This window comes from Lepisosteus oculatus, chromosome 5 (genome assembly GCF_040954835.1).
Source record: "Lepisosteus oculatus isolate fLepOcu1 chromosome 5, fLepOcu1.hap2, whole genome shotgun sequence".
Lineage (NCBI taxonomy): Eukaryota > Metazoa > Chordata > Actinopteri > Semionotiformes > Lepisosteidae > Lepisosteus > Lepisosteus oculatus.
The window spans coordinates 35,509,310-35,523,868 of record NC_090700.1 but is presented as its reverse complement, the minus strand read 5'-3'; the positions used below and the strand labels follow the sequence as shown (position 1 = coordinate 35,523,868).

Below are 14,559 nucleotides of genomic sequence, written 5' to 3'. Positions count from 1 at the left end.
TCCTTTACTGTATGTCTTCTGTAAACTACCGGTGTATTTATATATAGAATTTGACTGGTGTCCTGTCCAGGGTGCACTTTAATTTTTCCACTGAAATTTGCAGAAACCTTATCAGGAATAAGTGGCTTTCTGATAATGGATTGATGTAAATACAAATATTTTTCTTTAAAATTTTATTTGCACCCAAGATCCAGCTTGTCAATTTGTTTTTAATATGATTCATATTTATTAAATATTCTTCTCAAGAATGATTGATTGCGAGAGAGTGCGAATGAGTGAGTGATTTTAAATAGTGTGGGCCTTGTGATTAAACAGTGTAATTTCGGGACAACATTTTGTTTGTGGCTTAATTTCAAATTCAGTCTATGTCGTTAATTATGGAAATAACACTTCCGTAGGTTGTGATATCATCTGTGTGTACACCTTCACATCTAAATTATATTAAAAAACTAAATTTAACCAAGAACGTGTTACTACAGTATATTGTCATATACTGCTGCATTTCAAACCTGTTTTGTCGCCTCAGCACATCTTTAGACTTTTATTTGGGCATATTAATATTGTTGCTTTCAGATATGCAAGATAGAGCTTAATAATGATAATAATCAGGCTAGTCTTATTGCAGTACTGAAAATGAGGTTTTTCAGCTCTAGAGGAAAACCAGGTCAGCTAAAACAATAAACAAGAAACAATTAATCCCATGAAGAAAACAGTGGCCATGCACCACACATAGCAATCATTTATCACCTCATACTGCCAGCCATTATCATAAATCTGTCACAGGGGCCCATATCATAGAAACCATTCACACTGGCAATCCATAAACAGGGACAATTGAGGGGACAAAAGAACTGTTTAGAATCACATAAAGGGAGGTCTATAACCACAAACAGAGATCATTGAACATTATCACATCATTGACATCATTAACCCATATTGAAACCTGTAGGTCCAGACTCTTCAGAGTAATGTGGTGTAATGAGGCCACCCAGCCATTTATAACATATATTATCCTATGCAGAATGTATAGAAATAAATATACATAAAAAGTGTAGAAAACCAACTTTTGGTATTGAAAACGAATAGGAGCTTCATGTCCAAATGAAGAGCAAAACATTTCTAGAATGGACAATCAGGAGACTCCAGCCCCAGAACAAAGCTAGCCAGCAACTAGTGCTGGAGTCATATTCCTTTAGTTTATTAACTATATTCTATATTCTATATTCTATATTCTATATCTACTGTGCATCATTAAAGGGTGGTACATCTCTCAATGATTCTCTCTCATGGTTACAAAGTCCTGGATTAGATGCCAAGATATGGCATTATTCTGCTTAGAGTATTGCCTCTTTATGTTTTTGTGGGCTTTCTCTGGGTCTCCATTTTTTCACCTGTCACAAATATGCAGACTTGTATTCTCTTCATAAACTTAAATTTCAGTTTAGGTCACTTTTCCCAGTTGCGCTGCATTATGCAACCTCACCCCCAATAAGTGCAACCTTTTGACAATGGAACAGGACACCCACTACTCACCTATCACTTTCCTGTGATCATTCATTATGGTAACTGCTTTGATTCTCTGATTCCGGTCACTGAATAGTTTTACTGTGGACCACCTCATGCACTCTCTCAAAAACACCCTCTCTGTGCCACTCAGTCCATTCTCAACTTCAGGAGCTGTAGGAAAGGATTGCAGGTGCTGTGTGATCTGTAAAAAATAAGCAGGTGAATATTACATAGGAACCGCAGTTTCAAAACTATAACAGAGAGATTTAAAAGGAGATAACCCACTCTGATTCCATATGACAGAATTGGAATTTAAGCCACAAATCACGTAATGATCCTTTCATCTTTTTAAGAAATGTCTTCAACCAGGCACAATGAAATCATTGTTAACAGCTCATAGGATTTGTGATAGTTCCAGTACATGAATGGAGAGGCACACTGTCTTTCAATGCCTTCACTATACTGATCAATAGTTCATCCTTTAGGCAGCCACAAAAACAGATGCACATTAACATATGGAGGTTAACTCCTTTTCTTCTGCCTGCAGTGCAATATTTTGGAGTCGTGGGTGTGTGTTGTATATCTTGGTTTCAAACCACAGAACCTTGTTTTTTTTGCTGTTGGTCTGGCAATAAGAGTAATAGCAGCATTGGAGATCACCCTATCTCTTTGCTAGTTAGTATAGTTCTTTGACCTTTCATATTTTTTAGATTGCAAATTTGGTTTTAAAAGAAGGATTGGGAAACTCGCAGCTCTAAATCTGAAAGGATGTTTTTGCGGCTGTTTTGCATGGGTTGAATTCACCATGGGGTTTCTCATTTGTGTGAGTATTGACCGGAAGTTTTAGCAGTTGATGGGAAGTTATATTTCTCCATCAAGGTATGGTAATGTGTAACAGAATTAAGTTGTTCTTATCCTCAGTTTATGTACACAATGTTTCTGTTATGCACTCTCCGTGCTCATAATTGCCATATTTGCTTATTCTTTTGTTACGGCCACTAAAATACACATTACACAACGTGTCAGCATTTCATCCTTTGACATTAAGGATCCAAATGTCACATTTCTCCTTATACTCATGAAAGTCCCGTGTGTATGACACTTATTTTATAACTTTGCTAGACTCTCTGAATATAAAATAAATTGGTCAAAATCAGTCTTCATTCTTCAGTATTCCACTGCTATGGCAACTTCAGTTCCACCTATATTCCTATTCACTTGTAATCTTCATGCTTTTCTTATCTTGTGTATGAAAATATCCCCTCATTTTCATCAAATTCATAACACAAATTCACTTGTGGTCATGAATAAAATTAAAGAAGATTTCACTAGAAGGTCTTCTTCATAGACTAAACCACAGAGTGGGATTTCCATTCTGAATTCCTTCTGAAATATGGCTTCTTTACGTAAAGTGCTAGAAAGATATGGGTTAAGCTGTGGTATGATATTCTGGGATTTGAATAAGCTGCTTACTAATAATACAGAACAGAACTGCCTTGTTTTGTTATTTTCATGTTAATAGATCTTCTGCACTTTAAAATCTGGAGTACAGAGCATGCTATGATGGCGAGAGTGGCCAAGGATCAAGTTTTCAAACTAATACAGTAACACTCATGAGCTGCTGTATTGTTGGCCTGACTGTACTTGATTTAAATATAACTTTTAGGCTATTTAATTTAGAGTATTTAGGAAATAGCTGTACTCTGGAGCATCAGCCTCATGACTGCCAACTGACGAAGCTCTAAATAATCTAATTATATGCCAGAACTTTTGTAGTTTCTACTCTCAATGGCAGCACTGCCTCCCTTTGTATGGTCCCAATCACTAAAAGGTGAAAGGATACTCAAAGTCCACCACTTTCATCTCCACAGCTGGAAATCCCATAAGCTTTTTTATTTTGAAATAATTTCTTCTTATAGACAGCTCCTGAGGCTGTTATCTTTCAACACAGGTCTATGAAAAATGTTTGCACTCTTGATGACATCTTTACAGCACAGCTGTAAATGTTTCCTGACATCAGCCTACCTACATTTTGGGATCGTGGGGATATTTTATCTACCCTCTTTTCTTTATGATTATCCTCTCATGTAAGATCAGTCCTCTCCCTGTTACTGTTATGTTTGACAGAGAAATAGAAAAGCTGTGTGCTATACCTCGATGTGTTTCAGTATAGAACAATATTTTCTCTTCCTCTTAAAAGTTAACACACAGGGCAGTCCATTTTTAAACATACACACAGAATATTAAGTAACACCATACTGGATGAAAACACAGTACCTACCTACAGGTATTCTGCGGTGTCCTGTGTAACAGCACTTTTGAGTATTATGCTCACTAATGTTCTTTTTAACTGTGACAGGTGGGAGACTGGCACTAGGGCCTTGCTGCTCTCATCTTCAGGTATGACTACTTTTCTAAAGGGGTTTAACAACAGAAAAAAAATCAATTGTATGTGGTGGGGTGGAGCCCGAGATTATTTTAAATTGCAACTGGTTGCATTCATTGCAGTTAGTGTTCTTATGGAAAGCAGTTAAACTAGATTACATTGTACAAGTGCAAAGAAGCAAAGACTGTAACAACTTTTGGCAATGGTTGAAGGTCATTCTCATCTTTAGAAAACGTTTAGTTATCTCGGTTTCATCCTTTTATCTCTGATATTCCCACCTTTTTAAATTTTGTCATCTTGCTTTAAAAGTAAAAATGTATAGGCAATAATGAGGTAAACAAGGCAAATTAGCATAAAAAAGTGAAAAATGGAAACTATCAAAGCAGACATTCAGAAAATTACATTACACCTTTTTAACTGTACTCCTACAGAGCTGACCACAGCTGGAGCTGGGCTGGGCTGGTCTTTGTGATGCTTTGCGTGTGCACTCAACTGGATACTGGCAGCTTCTGGGCCTGTTTTGATGTAGTGTGTATGCACCCAGCCCAATCAAACAGCAGATGGAGCACTGCTGGACTGGTCTGTGGTGCTGCAGTGTGCATGCACAAATCCCAATACTGACTGCAAAAAGTGCACTGCTGGGCTGGTCTGTGGTGATGCAGTGTGTAAACACTCAGTCCAATACTGAGAGTAAATGGAGCAGTGCTGGGCACTGGCTAGATATGAATGCATTGGCAGGCTGCTGAGACAGTGTCAGCAAATCGCTCATTTATTCCCAAGAGTAGCTGCAAGAGGGCTGATAGGAGTGTGAAAGAGCAGTGGTGGCTGGGTGTGCAGATCGGAAATGTGGAGAATCAAGGAGGATGTCACTCTGCAGTTCCTGCTTTCATTTACAGTATCTGCATCCCTGCCCAACCACAGACAACCTTGACCAGAACACACACCAGAGACTGCATATCAATCTCTAACAGCAGGGAGTAACAGAATTCATCACCTCCACAGGGAAAAGGATATATATTTTTTTCCAAACATAATGAGTAAATATGAGTTAAACTTTCTACGATAACAAATACTGAGTCTGTCCCAGCCTAATCTCTGGACTGCAGAATCCTGGCAAGTGTCAACATGGGAAATGTGCTGCATTTTTTATTTTTTAATATGAAGGCTAAAAACCATTAAAAGACCATCATGTTGAATTCTGTACAGATTGACCAATCAGCTATCAAATTGCTGAGTTCTGGGCTCAAATGCAGGAGACAGGTGCACAAGGCTGGATCAGCTTGTCTTTTCCTGTGACCTTCAGTGAACCACACTCTTCCCTACATTTCTTATGTCATTGCAGCCCATAACATGTGCATACAACACATTCACATATGTAAATACTGTGTCAATCTGTCAGATCCCATCCTTCATCAACACAAGTCTTTACAACAAACAGACTCTTCAAAGCAGCCTCCCACACAAACACCCACCTCCCGACTACCACCAATGAGGCCTTTACATACTCGAACATCTCATTCAAAACACCCATGTGAGAATGTGCCCTTATAATCCATCACCAGTAATCTAATCAAACAATTAACTAATTACCACTCAGTGTGTTTACATGTATATGTAAATGATAGAGGCCTTTAATGGCCTCTAGTGGCAGGTCAACAGTTATAACAGTCACTTTAAAGGCCAGCCTGCCACAGGAGTAGTTATCACATGGTTCTATCACTGTCTTTTGAGACACGCTAAAAATACTACTTGTAGTGCCACCATGTCTTGAGTTTAAATGAATACTCACACAAAATCATGCAGCATAAATAGATAAATCAACACATTCACAATAGATATAGAGAAAGATATTATCATATTCTGAAATATCTTTCAGACTTTTTTTACAAAATGCAATGAAAAAGTGTTCTTCTGCATTTCTTATTACTTCTCCATTTACTGTAGTTCTGGGTAATAGAGCAGAAAAACAGCACCTCTGTAATAACCCTGAATCCCAGTAACTGGTATTGCAAGCCATAGATTATTATGATAGAAAAACCGTTTACCTCAAAATGTAAGCACGGAAATAAAAACATCTCCATAACTGGCAGAGCACAGACTCACATGCCTTGTGACCAAAATCGGAGCAAAGACACCAGTCTTAGTATTTTCTATGAGACCTGGGATCTTCAGTTACATACTGCATCTTAACAGTAAAGAATGGGCTGCATATTGAGATAAAAAGTTTTTTAGCTGGCTAAATTCCTTAGGAAATGTGCAATTGTTTTAAAGGAAAATTTGATCTTATATTATTACAGGACATACTGTATGCGATAGATCTTACATGACGAAGAAGACAGGGTATTTGTTTAACGTTTCATCTGAAGGATGGTATCTCTTACAGCACAGTGCTTCCTGTCACCATACTGGAGCATTAATAACTACAATTATAAAAATAATGCCTTACGCTTTTCTTTGTGCTTTTCTGGACACTCTACTCAAAGTGCTTTACATGTAACTCCCCTCCACAGCCACCAATGTGTAGCACCCAACTGGAACATGCAACCAAAGTGTGCCAGGACGCTCATCACACATCAGCTATCAGTGGGGAGGAGAATAGAGTGATGATGGCAGTTTATAGATTAGATTAGATTAGAATTATTAGGAGGCCATGATTGGTAAAGGCCAGAGGAACATTTGGTCAGGATGGTGTCACTATACTGGGACATTAGGACCCACACAGACTGTAGGTTGAGCGCTCCCTGGAGGTCTCATTAACACCTCTTCCAGCAACATTAGATTGGAAATAGTGGTCCAGGAGAAGCACACCATTTACTGATCCACCACCACATATAGAGGCAACCTGGAGGTTTCCCATACAACTACTGACCAGGCTGAGCTAGGCTTTTGGAAAAGAAATCCTAGAAACTTCTAGCTTCTGAAATCTATGCAGAAGGGAAGGTGGTAATGCAGCTGATTATGAATTTCCAAGTGCAAATATAATGCACAAGCAGATCACGTAATTTTGTAAAATGCACGAATGAATCAAAATCTGCCAACTGCAAATTCCAGACCTTATATTTGGCATCAGCTTTGGCTTGCCAGAGTTTAAATTCCTCTTTCCATTGTGTAGATTTCCTCCCACAGTCAATGGGTAAACTGGGAGGTTAATTGGGAACTTAAATTAGGTCAATTAACTTCTCGGCTGACTGGTCCTGGTGCGAGTGTGGGGGTGTGCGCATGTTTGTGTCTTTGTGTGCCCTGTGATGGACTGGTGCCCTGTTCACGGTATATCCTGTGTTTTACCCACGGCTTGCTGGGTTAGGCTCTGGCTCCCCCTCAACCCTGAATTGGAGGTTGTGGTCAGAAAGTGGATGGATGGGAGAATGTTTTAATTTAAAAAATGTTGAGAGTGAAACCAAACAAATGAAATTCCAAGAGAATTCGTTCATTTTACTGCCTGATAAGTGTGGACACCAGCAAAGTAGTTACAGAACATTGTTTCAGGCAAACTTAATGTGCGTGCATCTTGAGAAACAGAACAGATGGAACAATGTTGGCAACCAACAAACATTACCTGCTGCAATAATGAAGGGTTTCGTTACACATTATTCATCAGACCTCCCATTCATTTTACAACTGCAGCAGAAAAGGGGTTAAAGACAAATCACAACCAGCTACAGCTCATTTGAATTACTTTTCTATCATCTGGTACCAGGTGATTCATTTAGCACTTGTTGTGCAGAATCTTGGTAATTACTTTCTAACCATTTGCATTCTCAAATTATCACATCTAATAAACACTGATGTTTAATTATTCAAGAAATATACTAATTATGTATCTTAGCGATCAAACCAGGGAGTTTTATGGTCAGGTCAAGGAAGTTCTTGTAATTAAGTACAGATGCGTTTGCTTATTCAAATTAGCCAGACAATCTTAATCCTCTCTAGCATAAACTAATTGGACCTACACAGTTCTGTCAACAAACACTTTATGTTCCAAAGCAACAAAAAAGACCAAAATCAACTTCTCTTTTTTACTTTGGGAGAATGCTTTAAGAAGCACACCAACACAGACTCAAAGGAGTGAGAAAACAGGCCATCCACTTGGCAGTTCATTACTTTTGATTGTTGCACAAGGTGATGAGACGTCGCTGAAGGAGGATTATAATTAAGAAACAAAATGAATGTACAAAAGTAATGGGTCAATTCATTTCTGATTGCTGCAGGAATAAGCCATGATTCTTATCCCACGGTAAGAAATTAGAAAAGCTGCTGAAATAGTCTTACTCTAGGGCTTTAGAGGGGTATTTTAGAATAGCTTTTTTCCTGTAAATATTAGAATTATCACCTGAAAATGTTTGGGTTTTCTTTTAAGAAAATTGCTGGGAAAATACAGCTTTGGGGAACGAATGTTTGGAAGGCTACTCCACAGGTGCTCCAATAATACTGAAACACGCATGAGCACTGTTGATGGTGCAGGATCTCTTGGGAACTATTCAGCTTGACAGTAGACAGGTTCCTTACAAAGGCAGGTGAAGACCCTGTTGTTGTTGTTTTCTTCAGCATAGATGACATTGCCTCATGGGGATTGTTGCTGGAGTAGGACTTGTTTGTTAGATTGAACTACACAGTACCATAAAACTTTAACCCAGTATTAACTACATTTTAATAGCTAAATATATTGTATCCCTTTTGTTTTACTATGTGGCTTAAAAGCAAGTAAGTAATAGTTGATTACTGCACTCCAGAAGTAACTGTTGTACTGTTTCCTACATTTGTACATTTAGGCACAACATGCCAATGAAAGAAGTTTGTATTTGCAGCAGATGTGATGACACCCCCCAGCCCCATTCCCTAGCTCAATCCAGAATTCCCAATTCTCTTCCTACACATTCTCAAAGCTAAAATCATTATATCTTTTCACAGCAAACACAAACACCTCTGCATCGTGCTGGCCCGTGACAAGGCGGCTATTGAGCTTCATTGTCTTATTGTACATCCTGGCTATTTGGTTGTTGTTAACATGGGACATCTGTCAGCACGGCAACAGCGAAACAGATTGAGACAAAAATCACTGGAGCAAAGCTCTCGGAGGTGGAGGGGAGAGACAACACAGAACAGGTCTAGAAGGACCGCGATGCCCTGCTGAGACTAATGACTACAGACCACACTCCTGCCTGCGTTCAGCCAAGCACAGCAACACTGTGTTCCGGCGTTTTCAAACCACCTCCTACAGCACCTGTTTAGAAATACTGAATAATAACACTATAATAATAATTCTGACTGTACAAACTGAGGTGTGAAATTGAATCTGGACTTTAAAAACTCAATTATCACCCCAGCCAAGGCAAGGCAATTTAGGTATTTTCTCTTTCTTTTCTTCTCTCCTTTTTCATTGGGATTTTGACAATGGTGATAGAGAAATGAGAAAGGCATGCTCTAGGAGGAGATGTGCAGAGTGCAGAATGGGAATATCTTTATTCATTCCGGGTGTGCAGTGGAGGTTTAAGTATAGGGTCACAGCTGTTAAAAAACAGGTTGACCAGTTTGTGATGCATCATTTAATAACCTTCTCACGATTAAGAATTAAGAATGATTTAAATGATTAAGCCACCCTGTGCACAACACAATATTTCAGGTTATAGGGGAAATGCAAGCCAAACCTGGCTGGAAACACACATGGGAGGAAACACAATTGTATTTTGTCTCTTCTGGTGCAACAAAAAGAGATATTTTCAGTGCTGAATCAGGTGCAATTTGTAGACAGGATCACACTGATTCTTGTTCTTTCAGGGTACTTGCCTTAGGCTGACAGCACTGTCTAAATTAGAGAGAACCTCTTCCAAACAAAGAAAAAGTCGTACAGTATATGTTGTTCAAACTGGATATTAAGTTCTTGTAATCATAGAGAAGGTAATGCCAAAGTGAGCGAGTCATCGCTTGATTATTATTACAAATATCAAGCACCAAACAGAGGAGAGTGAACTACAATACCATAATTCACAGTGGAGGTCAAAGGTCATGTCCATTCTGTTGATGACAAATGCCTGTTGTTTGAGCATGGTGGCAGCCACACTTGCAGTCAAAGAAATATCAGTAAGTTTTGTGGTTTCCAGCATGGGTTGAAATCTTCGTGCCTAAAAAAAAACCAAAAGACATGGTTCACAAAACATTTTTTCTTCACCTTTGACCTGCAATAAAGGACTTAGATGCATCAAAGCAGTGGCTTTCTCTGCCTGCTGAGTTTCAAACATTCTCAGTGTCACACAGTGAAACCCCAATGCCCCGATCGATTCAGATGTTTTTCTCTTTCCATCTGAAAATGATTCTGCACCACAGCAAGGAACACAAATCTCTTTGACTGTTCTTCATTTGTCTAAGCAGAAAATAGTGAAAATAGTAACTTGGATGAAATGAAGAATGACTTAATGTTGATGATACAAAAACACATGTCTAGAAAGACTAAAAAAACTAAAATTACATAAGATTTTAACCAAGGAAGGACAATGATGACTACTAAGTCATGTGTCACCAGATGAACATAATTTTTTTACTGAGCTTTATGACAAATAAAATAGCATCTGGAGAGCTAACTAGCCTGTTACTGTACTGTACTTCATCTGGGACACTCATGTTTGACAGGCCCTGAAAACTCATCTCATGCACTTTTCAGACTCAGACATCCAATGTGAGATTGCTACAACATAAGCCTGAATTCTGCAGGTTAATGAATAATGTTTTCCTTATGAATTGGAGTCCACAGGGCTGCACAGTGCATGTCTGCATGGAATGTTTGATCAACACTGTGGGAGTGCAGGAATGCATCACAAAACTGAGAACCTCATGTGTGTCACAGACCTGCAAATTAGACTCATTTTTTATTTCCAGCTGATCCCTTCTTCAAGTTGATAGACAAAAATTCTGACATTTTTTTTTGTTTTGACACTTATTTAGACCACATATTAATTGATACGGGATACTAAAATGACAAAAAAAAACATGAAATATTTCTATTTCTATTCAACCTTGCAATTTACTTTAGATTTTGGTATCATGAGGCATTGGTGTTGCCAATCAAAACCATAAGAAAGTTGTTAAAAAACAGAGGTGACCAAAATACTAACAGTACAAAGACCATAGGGGGTGGTCTTGTTTATCAATATATTGTTTATCCCCTTGTTATTTTGTTTAATTTAAAATTAATTAAATTAAATTAATTAATTTTTGTAGTTTTGACTCTACTCAAATACCAAACTCTAATCACCTGGTATTTTGGGGTCGTGGAAAATGGTCATGTGATTACCTGGTCGTGAAAATATGACCTGAGCTAAATATTCTACTTAGCCAAAAAACAAAAGTAATAATAATAAAAAAAACTTTATTTTATATAGCACCTTTAAAGGTGGCTTATTTAAGCACATTACAGAATGACAACAACAATAAATACAAAGAACACACAAGATAAAACACAATTACAATACACAGAGGGTACTAAGTATAGTAGGAGCAGAGGGGTAAGGAATGGAACCAGTTAAGTAAAGGCTCTTCTAAAGAAGAAGGTTTTGAGTCTGGATTTGAAGAAGTTTAACATTTGTTCTCAATGGCTGTCTATTCTGTTGACCTGACTGGGATGCAGGCTGCAGTGATGTGATTCTTTTAAGGAACAGAATATCATATTGAGGGAGGCATGGTTACATAGTGGTTAGCATTGCTGTCTCATGGCGCCGGGGCCCTAGGTTCAATTCTAGACCTAGGGTGCTCCCTAAGTGAGGTCTGTACGATCTCCTCATGTTTGCATGGGTTTCCTCCGGGGGCTCTAGTTTCCTCCCACAATCCAAAAACATAGAGGTAGGTAAATTGGCTTATGGGAAAACCGTACCTGGTGTGAGTGTGTGCATATCTGTAACTGTGTGTGCATACGGTATCTGTCTGTACTGCGATGGACTGGCGTCCTGTCCAGGGTGTACCCTGCTTTGTGCCTATTGCTTGCTGGGATAGGCTTCGGCTCCCCTGAGTCCCTGAATTGGACAAAACTGTTAGAAAATGGATAGCTATCATACTGAATAATAACACTGTGTTTACTAACAAATGCCAAAATAAAATGAAAAATGAGTTCTTAAATGTCTGCGAGCATAAGACATTTCTTAGACATTAAAGGGCACATTTGTTTTGTTCCATTTCATTTAGTGATTGACTTAATCCTAAAATCACAAAGTGCAGCATTCAAAGTCTTATGAACGAGTAATTAATCTCTGTTCGGCTATTTTAAAGCAAGATCATTTTCTGGGGTCAATGTATCATTTAAATGTAATTTACTATAATTTTCTCTGAATAAGCATCTACTATGAATATTATTATTGCACTGCCAAAGTAGAAAAGGTATTGGTAAGTCAATACAGTAATGCCAACATTACAGTGAAAAAGTGTGAGTCAATCATTTTCACCTTGCATTCGAACCACTAAAGGTTAGAATGATATGTTTCAAATTTCTGTAATTACTATCAAAGTCACAAAACCCCTGCTAACAAACACCAATCCAGAGTGTAGGTTAAAAAAATGCAACTTTTAAATTTTAATAAAGAATAGGAATTAATTTTCATATTTTATAAGAAATAAAACGGTACATTAGAAACTGTGAAAGAAGTGGAGCAGTAAACTTTTAGAAATGCATTTAAAATTATTTTATGATTTTCTATATCAAGCAAAGAGGAAAGTTACTTCTATTTCAAGAGCCATGTATTATTATTGTTAGCATGCATTTGTCTACCATATTTCACTCCAAAGGATCCCAGAACCCTTCATATAGAGTACTGAAGGGCATCTTCTTCACTGCATAGTTCCCACCTGTTTGAAAAGCCATTCTGAACCAGTAGGCCCACTACACAGCAGTTTCATCAGACAAGTGAGAAAATACTGCATCGACTGAATTAACAGCAAACTTCAGGCTTCATTCCTAAAGTAAAGTTTACTCAGGACACTTGAGTTAGTACCCCTTCTCTTTCAAGAAAAAAACAACTGAGGGACAGCACAGCGTCTGTGGTCATCAGGATGGGACATTCTTTGAACATTCTGATCCAGACAGAAGAGTGCCCCCTACTGGTCCAACAGCAACACTTATAGCAGCGCATGCGAAACTGTGGTCATCTACAGTGCCGTCACCAACACCAACCACACTAGCAACCTGTGTCCATTTACTTCAGAAATCAGACGAGATCAGTCTACAAATTGGTGATAAAGCTGATAAATGTATCCCTTCGATTCACTGAATTAATTCAGCTGCATCCTACTCATCCTAATCGTACAACACAGAGCTGGAATCTAGTAAAGATATGTGACAAATATCAATGCTATAATTATCAGATAAATAATAATAAATATAGTTATTGATATCAATACCTCATTATTATATGGATATTTGTATGTATTATTTGTATATTCGAAAAAAGATTTTCTGAGCATTTTAACATTGAAAAGATCAGGATTCTAGAATAATAGACAGCCTTTTGAAATACAGGCAGGTCCTGTGAAGTATAATAAAGCCAATGTACCCTGAGGTGTGTTACACTCAATCTTGTACCCAAGGCTTGCAGGTGGTAAAGCACATCATCCTGAACCTGTGGAGACACAACAGAGGAAGATTCAGAATCCCAGGCCTGAGCTCCTACATATTGTCATTTGCGTGTATATATAGTTTATGGGGATATGAAAATGAGCAATAAATTGTTTATTGATAGATTTAAACTTGAGGGGCGCAAACCAAAGAGGCACTTAATTACAAGTTACATGTGAATTAACACACAGCACATGGCACAATTTTACATCAGTGCAGGGCACACCTCACAGACATGCAAATTGAGACCTCAGTTAATCGTAACTCAGAGAGGAACAGGCATTTTTATTTTCCAGGGTCATGCAACAAAGACGGCAGTAACGCATTTTAATGGCACTTAATCTGCATTCTCCCATAATTTATGTCTTCCTTGAATGTAAAAGTTATACATCCTGTTCTTAATCATATAGCTCATTCTGTTAACTGAGAAGATCAAAAAGGTAGGTTATAGGGTAGAGAACTATCACCATGTTATGACATTTGATACAAAACACCCTGAAAGTCATGTGACAGGCAAAATGAACAGATTGATCGATTGACTGGCTGACTGATTGATTGGTTGATTGATTGACAGGCCACGTTCTGGAAATGGGTGTACAGGTGCAAGCCAAGAATCTGAACGGAAAGGAAGCGTAAGGCAATTACTGTATGAACTGAAAAAGAAGAAAAAATAGTTTCCAGCACAATAACAGTTGCAGACCAACCCCTTCCAGAATATTCACCTGCGTTGTCAGTACGTACTGTATCTTGAGTAAACATTTGCTAAAAATAAATAAATACAGAAAAAAGCCGCTTCTTCTGCAAGCTTGGAGCGATGAATGAGCCTTGCCTTTTGGCCAGTCTGATCTAATTAAATCAGGAGGATTGATAAGATTGAGGTTGACACTGAGAAATACATATTTTATGACTGCAGCACGCCCATCAATAGCGGGGCCTCTGGGGAGTGTGCTGTCTGCTGTCCCTCATTAGGAGTTAAGCAGTGGGCTCACACGGCAGCTGGTCGGCTCTCTTGGTGTCATCAGGTAGTTTAAGGTAATCGTACATCATGTCAAGATGACCTTATTTGCATTTACGC

General features: G+C 38.3%; 1 long non-coding RNA gene across 1 annotated transcript in view; it reads right to left on the bottom strand.

Moving 5' to 3' along the window:
• LOC138239150 (uncharacterized) overlaps positions 1 to 14,559 on the bottom strand; it is a 251,060-nt gene that overhangs the window by 35,649 nt on the left and 200,852 nt on the right. Inside the window, exons 3-5 of the long non-coding RNA XR_011189575.1 lie at positions 13,423 to 13,488; positions 9,869 to 10,011; positions 1,534 to 1,708 (exon numbers count right to left, since the gene is read on the bottom strand). This is a non-coding gene — a long non-coding RNA (uncharacterized lncRNA). The remainder of the gene's footprint in view (positions 1 to 1,533; positions 1,709 to 9,868; positions 10,012 to 13,422; positions 13,489 to 14,559) is intronic.